Here is a 17,031-nt window from a genome sequence, read left to right as displayed (position 1 = left end):
TACCAAAATCCATTTTAATCCATAGTGTAGCTGGGTCTTACCAGACTGGGTTCTGGCAGTGGGTAAGGAAGAGAGGCTTGTTCATGAGAGAAAAATATGGGAAAATATATTCATCTGGTCTCAGTAGTCAAGGAAGGCAAAATACAATTTCTAAACCTTTAAATTGCGAAGATTCACTACATACACCATACTCTCCATAAAACGTATTGTTAACCATATCTTTCTTTTAGTGAGATCACGGAGCTCCTTATGGGATGTGGTAATGAAGTTGAGGTATGGGATGGAAAATCTACATCTGTGCAGGCGTGAGTCAGTATGCCCCTTCGTATGAAACACAGGAGATTCAGTCTTTACCTCACCCTCAAGAGCTGTATTTCAGGTTAACAGAACTCACATGATGGTGGTAGGTCCAGTAGTAGTTTTCTTGGCTTCCCAATATTTCCCCTCACCCCATCCATTGGCACAGGATCACAGTCAATGACTGCCACCACCACTCTAAGGGTATAAAAGCATACCTCCCCTCCATCAATAATAATAATAACAAATCATCCCTCCTGCCTTCTGATTCTCCCCTCTCTGACAGTCCATGGGTCCCTTGTTCTCCAGGGTAGGCTGTCAGTCATTCCTGCTGCTGCGTAAGTGGGGGGATGGGGGTTCAGATCCAGAATGAGTAAAGGAGAGGAAAGGAGACATTATAACGGATGCCACAGGAACACAAAGGATTATAAGAGACTGCTTTGAACAATTACATGCCAGCAAATTAGAAAGGTAGAAGAAATAGATAAATTCCTGGAAATATGCAAGCTACCAAGACTGAATCATGAAGAAATAGAAAACTTGGCTGCTCTGTTTCTTGTATACCTCTCTCAATGCTAACAAAGTGTCCTCTGCCTTCCTGGCTTTGAGTTACATTATAAATGTAAAAGTCAATTCCCTTAACCTTAGCAGGTTTCTGGTATTAGGAAAAGGTTGTATTTAATCAGTGTGAAAATTGATCATGAAGTAACCTGGGAATACTTTTTGAAAATTGAAGAAATGGTTAATTGATGGTGTAAAAATATATGAAAAGATATATGACTATTGGCAGAAAATGAAATGTCATCAAATGTTAAGTATCCCTTCAAGATTTACATAAAGCAACAGGCACCCAGTATGAACACCAAACCAACTTTTGTTTTCAGGTTTTTAAGATGTATTTTTACTTTCATAGTGTGAGGTTTAAACAGCTGCAAAAGTCGTAGACAGGAAAGGTTAATTAGCTACATGAATGAAATCTGCCTACATAAGAAGAAAACACTTCCTCCACCATACTTAGAATTGAAAAAAGTAGACCTAATCCTCTGATTTGTAAGAAAGTAGCAAGCTTGCCATTTAAGTCCGGTTTGTGCTTTTGTTCTACAGATCTCATGTCACTGGAGAGTAACTCTGTTGAATAGTTTTAGTTAAGGTACTGGTTTGAGTACCAATTTCCTGAGTACTTTGTGTTGCAATGTTATTCGGGGACTTACAAAGGAGTCTTGTCATATTCCTTACAAATGTCAGAGGTCTGCTGTATCTGGAGACAACAGGGAGGGACCTGTCAAGAACCTGGAAGTGAGGAAACCAGGTTGCCTTCTGAGAATTAGATAGTCTAATAGACTATTAGAGAGCAACAGAAAGAAATATGCAGTCTACCCTAGCATATAAGGTGTGAAGACAAGAAGGAAAGGAGAAGATTTCAGCGAAAACATAGGAAATCAAGAATCAGGTAAACAAATATGGACAACGTCTAGAAAAATCTTTCCCGGGGAGAGGAGTCTGTCAGTCTGATGTTTGTTTCACTGCCATGAAAAGACACTAGAGTTTTTCAAAATTTAGCGTGCATCAAAGTCATGTGTGTTGGGGGGGGAGGGGGAGTTGTTAAAATTCAGGTTGCTGTGTCCCACAACCAGAGTTCTTGACTCAGAAGGTCTGGAGTCAAGCTTGAGAATTTATTTTTCAACCATTTCCCAGCCCTTGGTCCTAGAACTACACTGTAAAAACCATTGCATTAACCCAGCAGAACTTGCTGCTGTCAAACATTTAAATCAAAAGAAAATCTCTCAGCTCATTTATTCCTTGTTCTCCACAAACAATGAATTTATCTTGAAGAATATATCTGAAGAATTGCTCCTGCCCAGAAGGAAGAAAATATGCTAAACAGGTCAATGCAAGCCTTCACTCAGCATTTATATTTAGCGTTGTAAATCGATGATTTGTTTTTCTGGATTTACACACCAGCCTTCTGTGAGCAGAGACGTAGCTAACTTTTATTTTGCCTTGATTTGTGCGATTTGTATGGGGAAGACTGTTTAAGGAAAAGTATATAAAGGTTGGAATAAAACCTTTAGCATGAAGGTATTTATCTAGAAAAGAAAAAGTTATAAACCGTAAACGGCTTATAAATTATAAATTGAAAATAGCTTACAAGTACCACAAATATCACAACATTCAGGAAATGAATGGTCTAGCTTCTGCTTTTATACACTTCAAAATTCACTCTTCTCCACTAGCCATACACTCCCATGCTGGGTGGCATAGCACGCATTCACAGGGGCATGTGACCTCTGGCCTTGTATTTTCATGATGACCCTGTGTGAGCCAGTGCAAATGGTGGTTTGAACATCACTAGAAGCCATTTCTCCTTGAACGGCTAGCAATAACCATGTAGGAGTGACTGCAAGCCAGTAATTTGAATCCATTCTACTTAAATTACATGGATCCCTGGCTCAACTTTTCCTTAACACGATCCCCAAAATACCTGAATCTACTTCAATGCCACTGGGGAAGTGTAAACACAAGAGACAGCAGTCTTACCCGATTGCAAGTAAAATACCTACTTTTGCCAATTTTACTAAAATGTATGATCGTGTGAACACACTGTTAGACTCCTTCTCATCGACTTAGGACCCGTTTATTTAGGGACCTTGAAGCTTAAGTTTGTTTAGACTTACAGCAAATCTATGGGGAGAAAAGAGAGGAAAAGGTCAGAATCTGATCAGATATAGAACCCCAAGGGTTTCCAGTGGCGGAGTTTACAGAGCTGAGGCTGAGAGGTTAACCAGCATGGACTCAACAAGATAATAGCCATGTTCGCAGCCCATCGGTAGCATACCCTGCAATACCAAGTACCATAGGCCTTCTATTTGTAGGGATTTCACCAGCATTTGACATTTGTAACTGGCACGCATTCCAGCTTGTCCCTTTTCTTCTGTATCTGTCCGCCCTGCAAGTGTGTGAAGAAGAGATAAGAAGGAGCGTGAAGTTACCAAGAAAGTGAAAGGTAGCTTCTGAAAATGACCTCCATGGCAATAAAAAGGTCAGAAGAAAGGCAAGCAGTGGAGAGAACTACCTGGGTCTGGATTTCTGCATTGGCTGCCTGTGGGACCTTGGCCAGGTTTTCAATGGCTTGTCATAATAGTCATAATAGTACCTCCCTCAGAAGGTTGTCATAAGGATTACATGAGCTGATATATGGAAAGCATATAGACAAATGCCTGGCATACAGTGACCACTCAATAAAAGTTAGCTGTTATTATTTGGAAAGTAGAAGGCATTTTAAGATGCGATTTCCAAAGCAGCAGCAGAGAGTTTTGGATTTACTTCCACTCTCCTCTTTTAATACTAAAATTAGCATCCTTCCAAGTCCGGTTCCTGGGTAACTGCTTTTGCTGTTCTAGGCCATCTGTGATCTTCAGTAGAACCAAGTTGGCCGTTTGCAATCCCTGGCTAGACCGCATCCCAACTCCTAGTGATCTGTTGTCTGTTTATTTGCAGGATCGGTCACAATTTGGTCTTTTTTGGATAAATTGTCTACATTAGCTCTTAAAACGCTGCTGTCGTCTACCGGGGCGCCAGCATTTGGATGGGTGTTATAACACCACATTTTCTCTTCATTACAAGTCCTAAAAATAGGGTGCGACCGAGTAAAGTTTTCAGCCTTCACAGCAAGATCTGGTTTGTCAGGAAATGGCGTGGGAGTAGTTCTCATATGCACTGAAGGTGCAAAGTGCAAAACAAAAATAACTCAACAAGAGTTTAACAGCCCTTCTTTATGTACGTTATTTACAAAAGGCCGCAATCTGGAGTTGCAGGCAGAGCCTTAGGGAGCTCAGGAGACCCTTCTGGAAGACACAAAATGCCAATATAGATTACACAAAAGGGAACACGGGATGAAGCAAGACAAGGTTTAATCTGTTATTTCTGTCCCCATCATCAGCATTCACCCCTCCTCTAGCTTCAATAGGACTTCGAGTTTTGTCAAACTTGGAAGGACTCTTCAATACCATAATGCATAAAAACATATTGGAGACACTTCTAAACCATCACTGCTTTCATTTTTATGTGTAAAATTTCCCCATCCTCTCTAGTGGGTGACTCCTTTTCTTTCAGCTGTCTGATTTTCTTATATGAAACAAGACGTGTTGCATTAGTGAATCTTAATTGCCTTTTCACTTTCTGTGGCTTCATAATGTTTAGTAGCAAATATTTTGCAAACATTGAGACACTTCAGGATTATTATTCCTACCCTTCACCAGAAATTCTAAATATTGTCAGAAGGCAAGACAAAAACAGCTGTCTTCATTAGTATCGTTACAATAAAGAAAAAAAAAGCCATGATATTCGGTGCATTCTTTAGTCCGGTCTAATAAACATCACATTCGCGATTACACTAAAACATTGCAGAGGCACATAAGCTAATCACGTTGCTGCATTTTTTAAAAATTAAAAGTATTACTTTGTTGCCTAGTTTGTTGTTAGCCTTTCGTTTACCAACTTAGGTGAAAATCCTTACACATCTCAATGCATTGGGGATGACTTCTCTATTTTCATGCCAATGAAATATTGTCACAAACACCTTGTTCAGGCAAAAGAAGATTTAGAATAGCTTTGCTTTATCACAGCTTGCAGTGTACTTTGGGAGTTAATAGACTCATACAAATGAAATACCCGAAGAGATTTCCCCCTTTGCATTTTTTTTGAGTTACTTTCCCATCAAAAGTTTTTCAGTTTTACAGTCCAGAAAACTCTCTTTTGCTTAAAAATCAGAGAGAGAAAAACCACACTATTTCATGCGAGGAGCAAAGAAGATGATGGATTAAAGCAGATGTAGAATGTTTGCAGTTATATAAGACTATTAGGGACCCTGCTTGTTCTGGTTTTTGCAATTTGTCCATGTCCTACTTTATATAACTCAATCCATTGTGAGCCAAACATGAAATAAGCGAATACAGTATTCCATATTTCACTTTGTCAGCAAATTAAAAAAAAAAAACTGTAGAACAAACACAATCGTCATCATGGTTCTTGAATAGAGAACGAAGCATTTTTCAAATCCCAGGGACCTGTAAGAAACAGAAGGTTAAGGAGATTTTTTTTAAACAATGAGCAGATGTGTTTGGTACTGTTGATGGACAAGCTTATCCATTTACTTCAATTAATAACAAGAGTGAGCACATCAATACATAAGCTTGTCCTGATGCTTTGATTTTTTTCCAGTTTGACAGGTAATAGTGGGGCTGGGAAAATGTCACAACAATTTAGTCCTGCCTCACTGGCTTTAACTGGTTTGATGACAATGGGAATGCATCTTGCTAAGATTCCTTATAATTCATAATAATGCTACATTCATTGACTCTTAGGGAGGTTTTGGAATCTGTGACAATTAATGGTTTAAGATCAAATGCTTTCATGGGTTATTCATTTGGGCACTAAGTAAAACCAAGTTAAAATATTTATGAACAGTATGAAAATGTGGAAACTTTCTTTAGGAACCTGTCTTTTCATATTGAGTCATAAATGAAACCAACTATATTTGACAAAAAAAAAAAAAAAAAAAAAAAAAAAAAAGGCCATTTCTTCATACGGCCGAGCTACTAACCCCTTCCAGTATTCTAAAACATCTTTTCTACAATCTAACATATTTTGTCAGAGAAACTCTGGCGATTTTATTTTAAAACCCCACGATCTCACAAATTTGAGCAGATGAGAGCAAATTAGCCCTCTAGCAAACTTGACAATGGATATCAAAATGTGATAATATCAGTAAATCGCTTCAGTGCTCACTGACCCACTAAATAAATGCTGTCCTTTTAACAGTGGAGCTGGAATGATTAATACCTGCACAGGAGGGGAGGGGAAAATTGGCAATTTCTGTTTTAGAGAAAAAAATAAGACACCATTTATACTCTTCCAGTGCCAATGGCATTAGTATAGGTAGCAACCTCACATGCTCGTGGATAAATCACAGCTTCTTCAGGGCAAGAACAGCATTACACTCATCTCTGTGCCTCCGTGGGGTCTAACACAGCACTTCTCACCCGTAAGGAACTCAACAAATGTTTTCTAGCGGGCAACATCCTTCTACACCATTCCCTATAGCACAGTGAACGAAGTGTCTCAAAAACAGATGCATAAAACTTAAGGTTTCCAGGACGCTTGAAGGACTGTCTTGTGTCGCTCTCCCCAAAACGTATCTTCTCGTCCTGCTGCACTCCCCACTTTCTCTTGTGTGCTACCACCTCTGGGAGGCCCTCCCTGACCCCTTGAGCACCGCAAAGACGAATGGCAGGACAAAATAGAGTAAAATCAAGCGCTTACCCACATCCCTAGTACTCTAGAATTCGACCTTATTTGGAGATAGAGTCTTTACCAAGGTAATCGAATGAATACGGAGTCACTGGGATGGGCCCTAGTCCAACATGACTGCCATCTTTGTAAAAGGGGAAAATGTGGACACAGGCAAGTATAGAGGGAAGATAAAGTGAAGACCCAGAGACAAGAGGGGTATCTCTCATCCAAAGAGAGAAGCCTGGAGCAGATGCTTCTATCACAGCCCTCAGAAGAAACCCGCCCCATCAACACCTTGATCTGAGACTTCTAGTTCCCTAGACCTTGACACGATAAATTGCTGTTGTTTAAACTACCCAGTCTGTGGTACTTTGTCATAGCAGTCCCTGAAAACTAATAGAAGTATCTAATTCTTTTGCCCATTATTAAGAAAACCTAGGCAGAAAGTAGTGTGCAATGGCCTCATGGCATTGTTGGGGAAGTAGATGATATAAGGACTCATATATGACCTCTACAGAATATCATAAAATAGTAAAGCTTGCATGATTCCCTCCTATAGAAAAACATTATCTTCATGCTATTACTATCCTGCACTAACTCAGTGTTCAAATGCTTTGTGTAATATGAAAATGGATCTTCAAGTAGGATGGGAAATTACATTTGCTATAATCAATCAGCCTGCTCTGAAAAATAGATTATTAAAAATGCCTTCATTTGATTACCTGGGTGAAAATATAAATGGAAAATAACAATTCTAAATGCAGTGTAAGTATTGATAATGTGATGACTACAGGAACTGTATTCATTCCTAACATTAATAAATTTTTAAGTTTTATTAATGCCTACAATAATACGGGTTTTTATGTTAACCATAATTTATGTAGGCTTATCAACACAATGACTTCAGGGCAAACTAAAGGGGCTGCTATTTTCTGAAATGAAAATAGAGACAAAGAAACAAAGAGAGGCGTGTTTACTGAGATAGCATACGAGGTGGGGTGGGGAAAACACAGTACTGGAGAAAGCTTGTTTTAAAATTATTCATTTAAAGAAATTGAGATAATATACTTGAGAAGGCAAGATCTGTCTTTGATCAGGTATACAGTTTTGTTTTTTCAAGGTTTTCACTGGATTCCAGCCTCAGCGAGTTATTTTATTTTATTTTTTCTTTCAGATAAAACCCCGCTCCCATTCGTTGGAAAAAAACACAAGAATAAGAAAATATAGAGTGCTGTATCAGGGACACAATGGAATTCTTGGCTTTGAAATAGCTTGTACAAACCTACAATAATACACCAAAAGAATCACTACTATCCAGATCGTATTTCACTAAAAGAAAACTCCCCGAAATGTGAGCTTGGGTTACATTACCAAGTAAGGGCCCAATATGCCAATATGTGTTTTTCGAACATTCATGACAGCTGTTTTGTTACTGCCAGATAAGGCATCACTCAGCAAACATAAAATAGAAAAGTTGAAGATCACTAAGAAAGATCTCTGTGAGAAATTATAACAACCAGAGATTCAAATATAAAAATATTTAAAGCTTTCATTTGATTAAAAAAAATACAACAATAAAACATATTCTCCAGCGTTCTGCCTCCAGAAAAACACATTCTTACTAATTCAGCTAGTAATTCATGACCATTAAATTATTTTAGGATCTCTTTGGTCATATGTTGTGTTTACTTGCAAATGTCAATATACTACGTAACCTCTTATTTTATTCTGAAATGGATCCAAATTCTTATTTTCACTTCTTCACAAAATTATACTTTTCTTTAAAGATAGGACTACTTCAAACCATTTCTGTATATTTCAGCAGTCAATCTACATCTATTTCGAGTACATAAATAATGATTCCTATTTCTCATAATTTCATTCTAAACGAGAGATAAAGCAACGCAAAAAATAAAGAAATAATTTGGAGAGAATAGGCAATCTGCTATCATTTAAAATTTTTAAACTTTCCCACGTCTGTCCCAAGTGAGCTTTCTTGAGCAAGTCTTTATGTCAGTAAGAAAGATAATACCATGCTACAATGATAATAGGTTAAACTCACAGTAGTTGTCATTAAATAGACAGTGACTTAGAAAACATCTCCCCAAGCTGCCATCAGTGTTTATTTTCTGCACTTCCTTTTGTCACACCTATCCCCTATAATACCTTGGCATTGGATCCATCCAAACATTGTCACTATTCACTCTTGTACCTGGACTGACAGAGATACACCACGGCGCCATGTTGACAGAGGTCTCCGACTTCAGCTTCCGTAGTACTAGGAAATCTTTTTACAAGTCCTTTATTGGCCAGCTTTCCTCTGATGCTATGGTTTTTCAAGCTTATACTTCTCTTCACAAAGCTATCCTTTCCTTAACCCCTCGCTTTCAGAAGATGATCTTCCTTCTCGAAGAATCTACCACCTCCCCGCAAAAAAATCTACCACCTCCCCGCAAAAAAAAAACCCTCTTAGAAATGGTAACTGACTCAGCAAGGTTGTAGGATCTAAGAACAATACACAAAAATCAAATGCATTTCCGCACCTTGACAATGAGCATGTGCAAACCGAAATTTCAAATCGATACCATTCCAAAGAAAATGAAATAGATATAAACCTAACAAAAAATGTATAGGATCTTTATGTTGAAAATTACGAACTACAGATGCAAAAACAAAAACAAACAAAACAAAACGAAAACCTGAATTAACGGACGGATATACTATGGTCAGGATTAGAAGGTTCAGTGGTAAAGATGTTAATTTTCTCCCCAAATTTACCTGTGGGTTTAATTCAATTTTCTTCAAAATCTCAGTAAGGTTTTTGGTAGACATGGAAAAGTTTATTTTAAAATTGATATGGAAAGGTATAAGCCCTAGAACAAATAAAATAATCTTGGAAGCAAAGTGGAGAGATCATTCTAGCCAATATTAAGACTCAGTGTATAGCAATAATAGAACAATTTAATATTGACCTAGAAATAGACACATAGACCAATGATACCAGATAGAGAACCCAGAAATAGACTTGCTCAAATACCTCCAACTGATTTTTGATAGAAGTACGCAAACATTAGAGTGGAGGAAAAATAGACTTTTCAACAAAGGATGCTAGAGCAATTAGATATAGGCAAAAACAAAATAAAACAAAACAAAACAAAAAAGTGAACATTAACATACACTTCACAACGTTTACGAAAATTAACTCTAAAGGCATCAAGGACTTAAATGTAAAATGCAAAACCATAAAATAGTTTTTAAAAATAGAAAATCTTTGTGACCTAGTCTAAGCAAAGAGTTCTTAGACTCATACCAAAAGCATGATTCATAAAACGATATTTCACAAGTTCAACTTCATCAAAATTTAAAACTTTTGTTTTTAAAAATAGGATAAAACAAAAAACAAAAACAACAAGGCACAGAATGGAACAAACTAATTGCAAACCATAAAGCATAGATACCACAAAGAGCTAGTATCTAGAACATACAAGCAACTTTCAAAGCTCAATAGTAAAAATAGTAACAATAATACAGTTACAAAATGGGCAAAAGTCGTGAACAGGCATTTACGAAAGAGGACATTCAGGTGTCAAATAAACACACAAATTGCTTCACTTCATTTACCGTTAAAGAAATGCAAATTAAGACCACAATATATCATTATACACATATCTGAATGGTTAAAATAAGGAGTAACAACAACACCAAATGCTGGCAAGGATGCTGAGAAACTGGATCACTCATCTATTACCAGTGGAAATATAAAATGGTACAGCCACTCTGGAAAACGTTTACTGGTTTCTTGTAAAACTAAACATGCAACTATCTTGTGATCCAGCAATTTCACTCTGGGGCATTTATCCCAGAAAACATGAAAAGTTAAATTCACATAAACACCTTCACATAAATGTTTCTGGCATCTTAATTTGTAACGGCCAAATACTGGAAAACTCTCAGATGTCCTTCAATGGATGAATGGCTATACAAACTGTGGTACAGTCGGATCAAGGAATACTAATCAGCAATGGAAACCAATGAATTATTTTCTTATTTACATACCTAACAACTTTGATGCATCTCCAGAGAGTTATGCTGAGTGAAGAAAAGCCCATCCCCAAAGATACCAAACTGTATGATACTATTGATATTACATTTTTGAAATAACAAAATTATAAGAAATGGATAACAGACTAGTAATTGCCAGGGGTGGGAGTGTGGACATTGGGTGTGCCTATTAAAGGCAAAATGAGCCATCCTTGTGACAGAATTTTTATATCTTCACTATGTCAGAATCCCGGTTGTAGTAGTTACAATACCTACTACACTACTACAATAGGTCTGCAATAGGTTTCCATAAGAGGAAGTGGGTTAAGAGTACACAGGGTATCTCTGGTTTATTTCCTGCAATTGCACGTAAGTGTACAATTTTCTCAAATAAAAAGTTTAGTTAAAAATTAATGGTTGTAAAATAAATCTCTGTTGATCTCCTATTTCTCTCCAGATGCTGTACTGAGTGTATACTTATTGTTAATACTCCCACAATGCCCATTCATCCCTTGACCCACAGTTCTCAAGCAGTTAGCCCCACCAACTCAATGAAACTACTCTCACTAATATTGCTATCAACCGCCATATTGCCCAAATCAAACACTCTCATCAGAACTTATACTCCTGGGCCCTTTACTACATTAATAACCATTTCAGAAGAGAACTCCTTTACCTTTTGATTTCTAGGATATTATATATCCCTTTTTTAAATATACTCCTCTTGAAATCTTAGTGTTCCATCCTCCCTGCCCTAATTTTCATTGCTTCTACATGACTTGTGAATGACCACACCTACACGCATGACTTTCACTGCTATTTCCAGATCAAAGGATCTCAAAGTTCTATCTTTTCCATAAAAGTCTGTAGAGCTGCCTAACAAACATTTCTACTTTGTAGCCCCTCTACATCTCAATTGCAACATGTTTCACCGAATCTTAATCCTCTTTTGATATTTCCAACAGATCCATTTCTCTCCTAATCCAGTTATCCTTGACTCAGAATCCCAGGCTCTGCAAACTACCGTCCTTCATTCATGTCCACCTACAAGCAGTCCCCACTTTTCATGTATTCTAACTCCCTGGTACCTCTGGAATCCATTCTTTCATTTACCACTGCTGCCGCCTTTGTTCTAGCTCTCAGAGTTTATTGCCTGGATCACTCAATAGCCTCTGAAATAACTTCCCTGGAACAAATCTGGTTTTCTCAAATATTTCCTCCAAGCTGCAACCAATGATCTTACAAAAACACAAAGTTGATCACAGCATACCATTCCCTTAGACATTTCAATAATTTCCTATTGTTTCAAGATAAATTTCATGCCCCTTAGCTCACATTCTCTCTCAATCTCCTGGTATACATCACCCCGGACTGACTTGTGAGATGCCTGACTGCTGCATTCTCCTACTGTTAAGTTTCCAGGGTTGACTTCCTAACAGTGGATTCCCTGTCCCAGCCTTGAGCTTCAGCCTGATACTAGGCATACAGAACCTTGCACTGTCTCCTTGTCCAGCTTAGACTGTTGTGTTTAAAAAGGTTAAGACATGAGAGATTTACTCCTACGCCTTAGGAAACAGTTTTCCATTGGCTCCCCTGCTGCCCCAGTAGTGCATGGCTCCCACTTGAGCACCCTCAAATCACATCTTTAACATCATCGGCCCTGGAATTACTCATCTATAAATGGAGGAGGTTGGTCCATACAATCCCTAAGAAGCTTTTTGTTTCAATATAGTGTAGTTATATGAAACGGTGGTGGGAAGTATATGTATAATGACTCAGGTAGCATGTTTCCATTCCATAACTGAATTGTTATTTCCTCTATGTCTGACTGGCATCATTCACGTATATATGCACATACACATATGCACCTACATGTATGTATATATATGTGTGTGTATATATATGTGTGTGTGTGTATATATATATATATATATATATAACCTATTTGAATCTATTTGAAAAGCTAAATATCATTTGTGATTCTTTTATGAATAGTATTACTAAATATAGCACTTCACATGTCCTTCCATGAAAATTAACTGCATTTGGGAGAACTAAGGAAGAATTTTACCTTGCAGAAGTCCGTGGGTATTTTTCTTAAAGCTTCCTTCTTTTTGTTTCAGATCTCATTCATGTAAATTGAAAAAGAAACATGCTATTTTTGCAAAATTTATTTTCCGTTTACACTAATTATATCTGAATTGATGCTTTATCTTACCTATTAAAACACAAGTAGAAAAAATTGCCGATTGTCTAAAAAATAACAATTGTTGTATTTTCCTATGAATTTTGTGATAGGAGTAAAAGTGAAAAAAAAACCACTTTTTCCAAAGAAAAAATTGATAGCTATTTAAAATTATATAATTACAAAAATCAATCTGAAGTAAATGTGAGTATATAAAAAGGAAAATATTTCTATTTTTTATTATAGAGGAATTCATCATATTTTGATATCTTCATTAAAACTTATGAAATGAGACCTAGCTGTTAAATAAGGTTATTATTTCTAAGAATATCATTTACTTTGGATAAAAAAAATGCTGTGCTGTACATTGGGTAAGTTATTGTGTACCGAAAATTGAGAAGTACATTAGAGTTAAAGGAATATTCTAGCTCTAATTGTTACATAATTTTAATAACAGTGTGGCAGATTATACTGTAAGTGGAAAAGCAGAAGAAAATGAAATAAAAACATTCCTTTTTTTATATTTTGCTATAGTTTCACCCAAGGTAATGCCGTAGCACAAATATATATTAAGGCCATGGCAGAATGAAAAAAGGCTGAGAATATAAGGCAATAAAAGCCCACTTAATTTCACAGGGCTTAACCTTTTCCAAATTAAATCAGATTCATTCACTTTAGGAGACTTCTTAATGCTAAGTAATAGTTTTTAAAATGGAAGAGGCAAAGAAATTTAACATTTAGTCATGCATTTAATTTCCCACTCGTGACATAATTTCTATTATCTGCAAGGAAGGTAAGAGGTACACAATCCCACCCACCCACCCACCCACCCCACCACACACACACACACACACACACACACACACACAGAGACAAGAAAGAAGATAGAAATAAAAACATTGAGAGATATGTTCGTGTAGCAAAAGACTGACTTATAAGACATAAGCCTAAGACTTAGTGAGAAACAATGAGAAGATGCTTACTACTGGAGCCCCGCTGAGGCTGCTATATGGTTCTGGATAGTCAAAAAATTATTAATGGGTAATCAATGCTGCTCACCCAGGCTTCTTTTTCTCTTTTTCTGGCCGTCTCTAGAACTTAGCCTTGCACTTTACGAAGACTACCACTGAGATTCATTAAATACTTGGTCTCTGACCGGATATCGGTTGAACAAATGTCAACTGACTACATGTTCCCTGTAGTTTGCCTTGACTGCCAAGATTATAAAAGCTCTAAAGTATATTTAACTTCATTTTTGTCATTATTAAAAGTGACCTTTTAGACATTTTGCTCTATTGATATCTGAACTTCAGCTGAGAGTCTTTTTGAAGAGGGTGTTTTGGTTTAGCGAACAATGGCCAAGTGAGGGGTATAAGTGAAAACCATAGTTACTGCATGGAGAAGTAGATCCACATTTCCTTTGTTCCCCCCCCCCCAATCTTCCAGGTTGCAGTTGTTGAAGATTTAACAGGAACAAGAAGAGTTAAACATATACCTGTTACTAAATTGGGGATGGGCACAAGGCCAAATATCAATAAATCATCTATGCTTTTAAAATGATAATAAAATAAAGTCTCTTTCCTTTGGAGACATTTAAGACTAAGATTCTCACTGGTTTGAAATAAGTCAGGTTTGAAGGCAAAGATATAGATTAATTAAGTATAATTCCACACTAATTGAAGTGTATTCAGGGGCAAGAATTGAACTGCATTAAGGACACACACATACACATACACATACACATACACATACACATACACATACACACACAATAGCATTAGATCCCACCCTTGGATCCCCAAAAATAATTGGCATAAAACAGCCTGCAATTTTGCACCTCGTGAGTACATTCTCCAAAAGTCTTAGCTTTTAAAAATGTTTCAAGCATATGCTAACTTTCTAGCTTTGAAGACTAATGAAGAGATCTTGGAGGAGTTCCTTTTCAACTGCAAATTGCAACCCACTAGGTATAAAATCGTTTTAGAGGGTACTAACTAGCAGTTTTATTGTTATATAAGTTAAAACATTATTTCCTTTACAAAAATCACAAAATAACCAAACCAATAGCTACAGTAATCAACACAACACATGGGAATAAGAAATAACCATTGAAACAGAGATACTAAAAATTTCATAGCAGTCTTCTTGGGACGATATTATGCAAATAAATTTGTAGAACCCAGAAGGAATAGATAATTTTGTAGGAAAAGTAAGTTTTACTAAAAGTCATCTCAGTAAAGACAGAATAATGAAATGGACCAATGTTCATAGAAGAAATAACAACAATTATCAAAGAAATGGCCAAACACACTTCCCTAATGAAAAAAAAAACAAAAACAAAAACAAAAACAAAACTAGCCTAGGTGGTTTTACAACTTTTATTAATTGTAGAATTCCAGGGAAATTTTAATAATCTGTCACAGAACAGGTAACCCAATAATATTTAAATTGTTCCAGATGATAGGAAATAGAAGGGACGCTTTAACATCTTTATATGAAGCAAGATAACATTAATCTTAAAACCTGATAAATATATCATAAAAGGGATAACCATACACCAAAGTTACTCATTAATATTTATGTTAAAAATTCTATGCAAAATAGGAACAAAGAGTAGATTGAAAAATAATTCTTTAAGATTTATTCCAAGAGTGCAAAGATGGTTTAACATTAGAAAATCAATTACCAAATTCCCCATATAAAGGGTCTAAGTTTTCTTAGAGAAATGGCTGATCCCAGGGCTGGGGTGGAAAAAATGCAAAGTGAAATAGAATAGGAAGTAGTCAAAGATTAATGGAGAGTGTCAAAAGACATTCAGGAGATGGCTTGCTAGAACTCCCACTGGCCAAATTTGGAACAATACAAGCACAAAATAATGATAGTGATGAGATTGGAACATATTGAATAAAAATGAATCTGTGAGTTCATAGTGCTATTCATAGGATGTGTATATGAGTGGTGAGACAGAGGATAAATCTTTTCTATACTGAAGAAGTTCAGATAATAAATGCAGAAGGAATGATAGGATTAAAGGAACACCAGTTTGCAGCATGCAGTATAAATGGTTTAGGAAAGGGTTATTGACAAACGCTAAGACCACAGGGTGAAAGACGGTTGGAAACAGGATATTCACACTATCTCCATGTAACCCTCCATAGATTACTTATTTATTACTAAAGGAAAAATGTATCATTAACATGGAAAGATCTGGCACATATTATCTTAAACAAGTGATCAATTTTAACCTAAGCAACAATGGAAGAAATGCACACGTTAACAATGGGAAGTACACATCTTGGCCTGTGAGTATTTGGGGCGTGGTGTTTGGATCCAAGCAGCCCAAGGTAGATGATGAACAATAGAAAGGACAAACTTTCAAATAACTTTCCTGCAAGGATTGCATCCAGCTTCTCTCCAAAGAAAAAACTGTTTGTTTGTTTGTTTGTTTTAAGTTTGTTTATTTACTTTAATTTTATTTATTGATTGATTTTGAGAGAGAGAGAGAGCACAAGTAGGGGAGAGGCACAGAGAGGGTGAGAAAATCCCAAGCAGGCTCCACAATGTCAGCATTGTGCACAATGAGGTGCTCGAACTCATGAATTGTGAGATCATGACTTGAGCTGAAACCAAGAGTTGGTTGCTTAACTGACTGAGCCACCCAGGTGCCTTGATTTTTTTTTTTTTTTGAGACAGAGAGAAAGAGAAAGCACGCCTGTGTGCACACACACACACACAAGTGAGGGAGAGGCAGAGGGAGAGAGAGAAAGAATCTCAAGCAGAGCATGGAACCCAACGTGGCTCTCCATCCCACCACCCTGGAATCATAACCTGAGCCTAAATCAAGAGGTGGACGCTCAAGTGACTGAACCATCCGGGAACCCCAGGAAAAAGAGTTTAAAATGAAAAGCACAACTTAAGAATTAGAAACTTGGGTGGAATATGAGTAACTTAGAACTCAGGAATACGACACTTGAGCATTCTTGGTGAAGAGACTGATGTTTGCCCACCCAAGAGCTGATGTCATCGCACTCATGTGGCATTCACATTTCCACTCCTCTCCATCACCTGTCCAACCTTTTCTTTTCTTTTTTTTTTAATGTTTATTTATCTTTGAGAGAAAGAGAGACAGGGAGAGAACATAAGCAGGGGAGGGGCAGAGAAAGAGAAGGAGACACAGAATCTGAAGCAGGTTCCAGGCTCTGAGCTGTCAGCACAGA

General features: G+C 37.0%; 1 long non-coding RNA gene across 1 annotated transcript in view; it reads right to left on the bottom strand.

Moving 5' to 3' along the window:
* Positions 1-1,943: 1,943 nt before the first annotated feature.
* The window catches only part of LOC125924672 (uncharacterized), a 28,685-nt gene continuing 13,597 nt past the window's right edge, over positions 1,944-17,031 (bottom strand). The window contains exon 3 of the long non-coding RNA XR_007458513.1: positions 1,944-5,363. This is a non-coding gene — a long non-coding RNA (uncharacterized LOC125924672). The remainder of the gene's footprint in view (positions 5,364-17,031) is intronic.

The sequence above is a fragment of the Panthera uncia genome, chromosome F2 (genome assembly GCF_023721935.1).
Source record: "Panthera uncia isolate 11264 chromosome F2, Puncia_PCG_1.0, whole genome shotgun sequence".
Lineage (NCBI taxonomy): Eukaryota > Metazoa > Chordata > Mammalia > Carnivora > Felidae > Panthera > Panthera uncia.
This window is presented reverse-complemented; position numbering and strand designations above follow the sequence as displayed.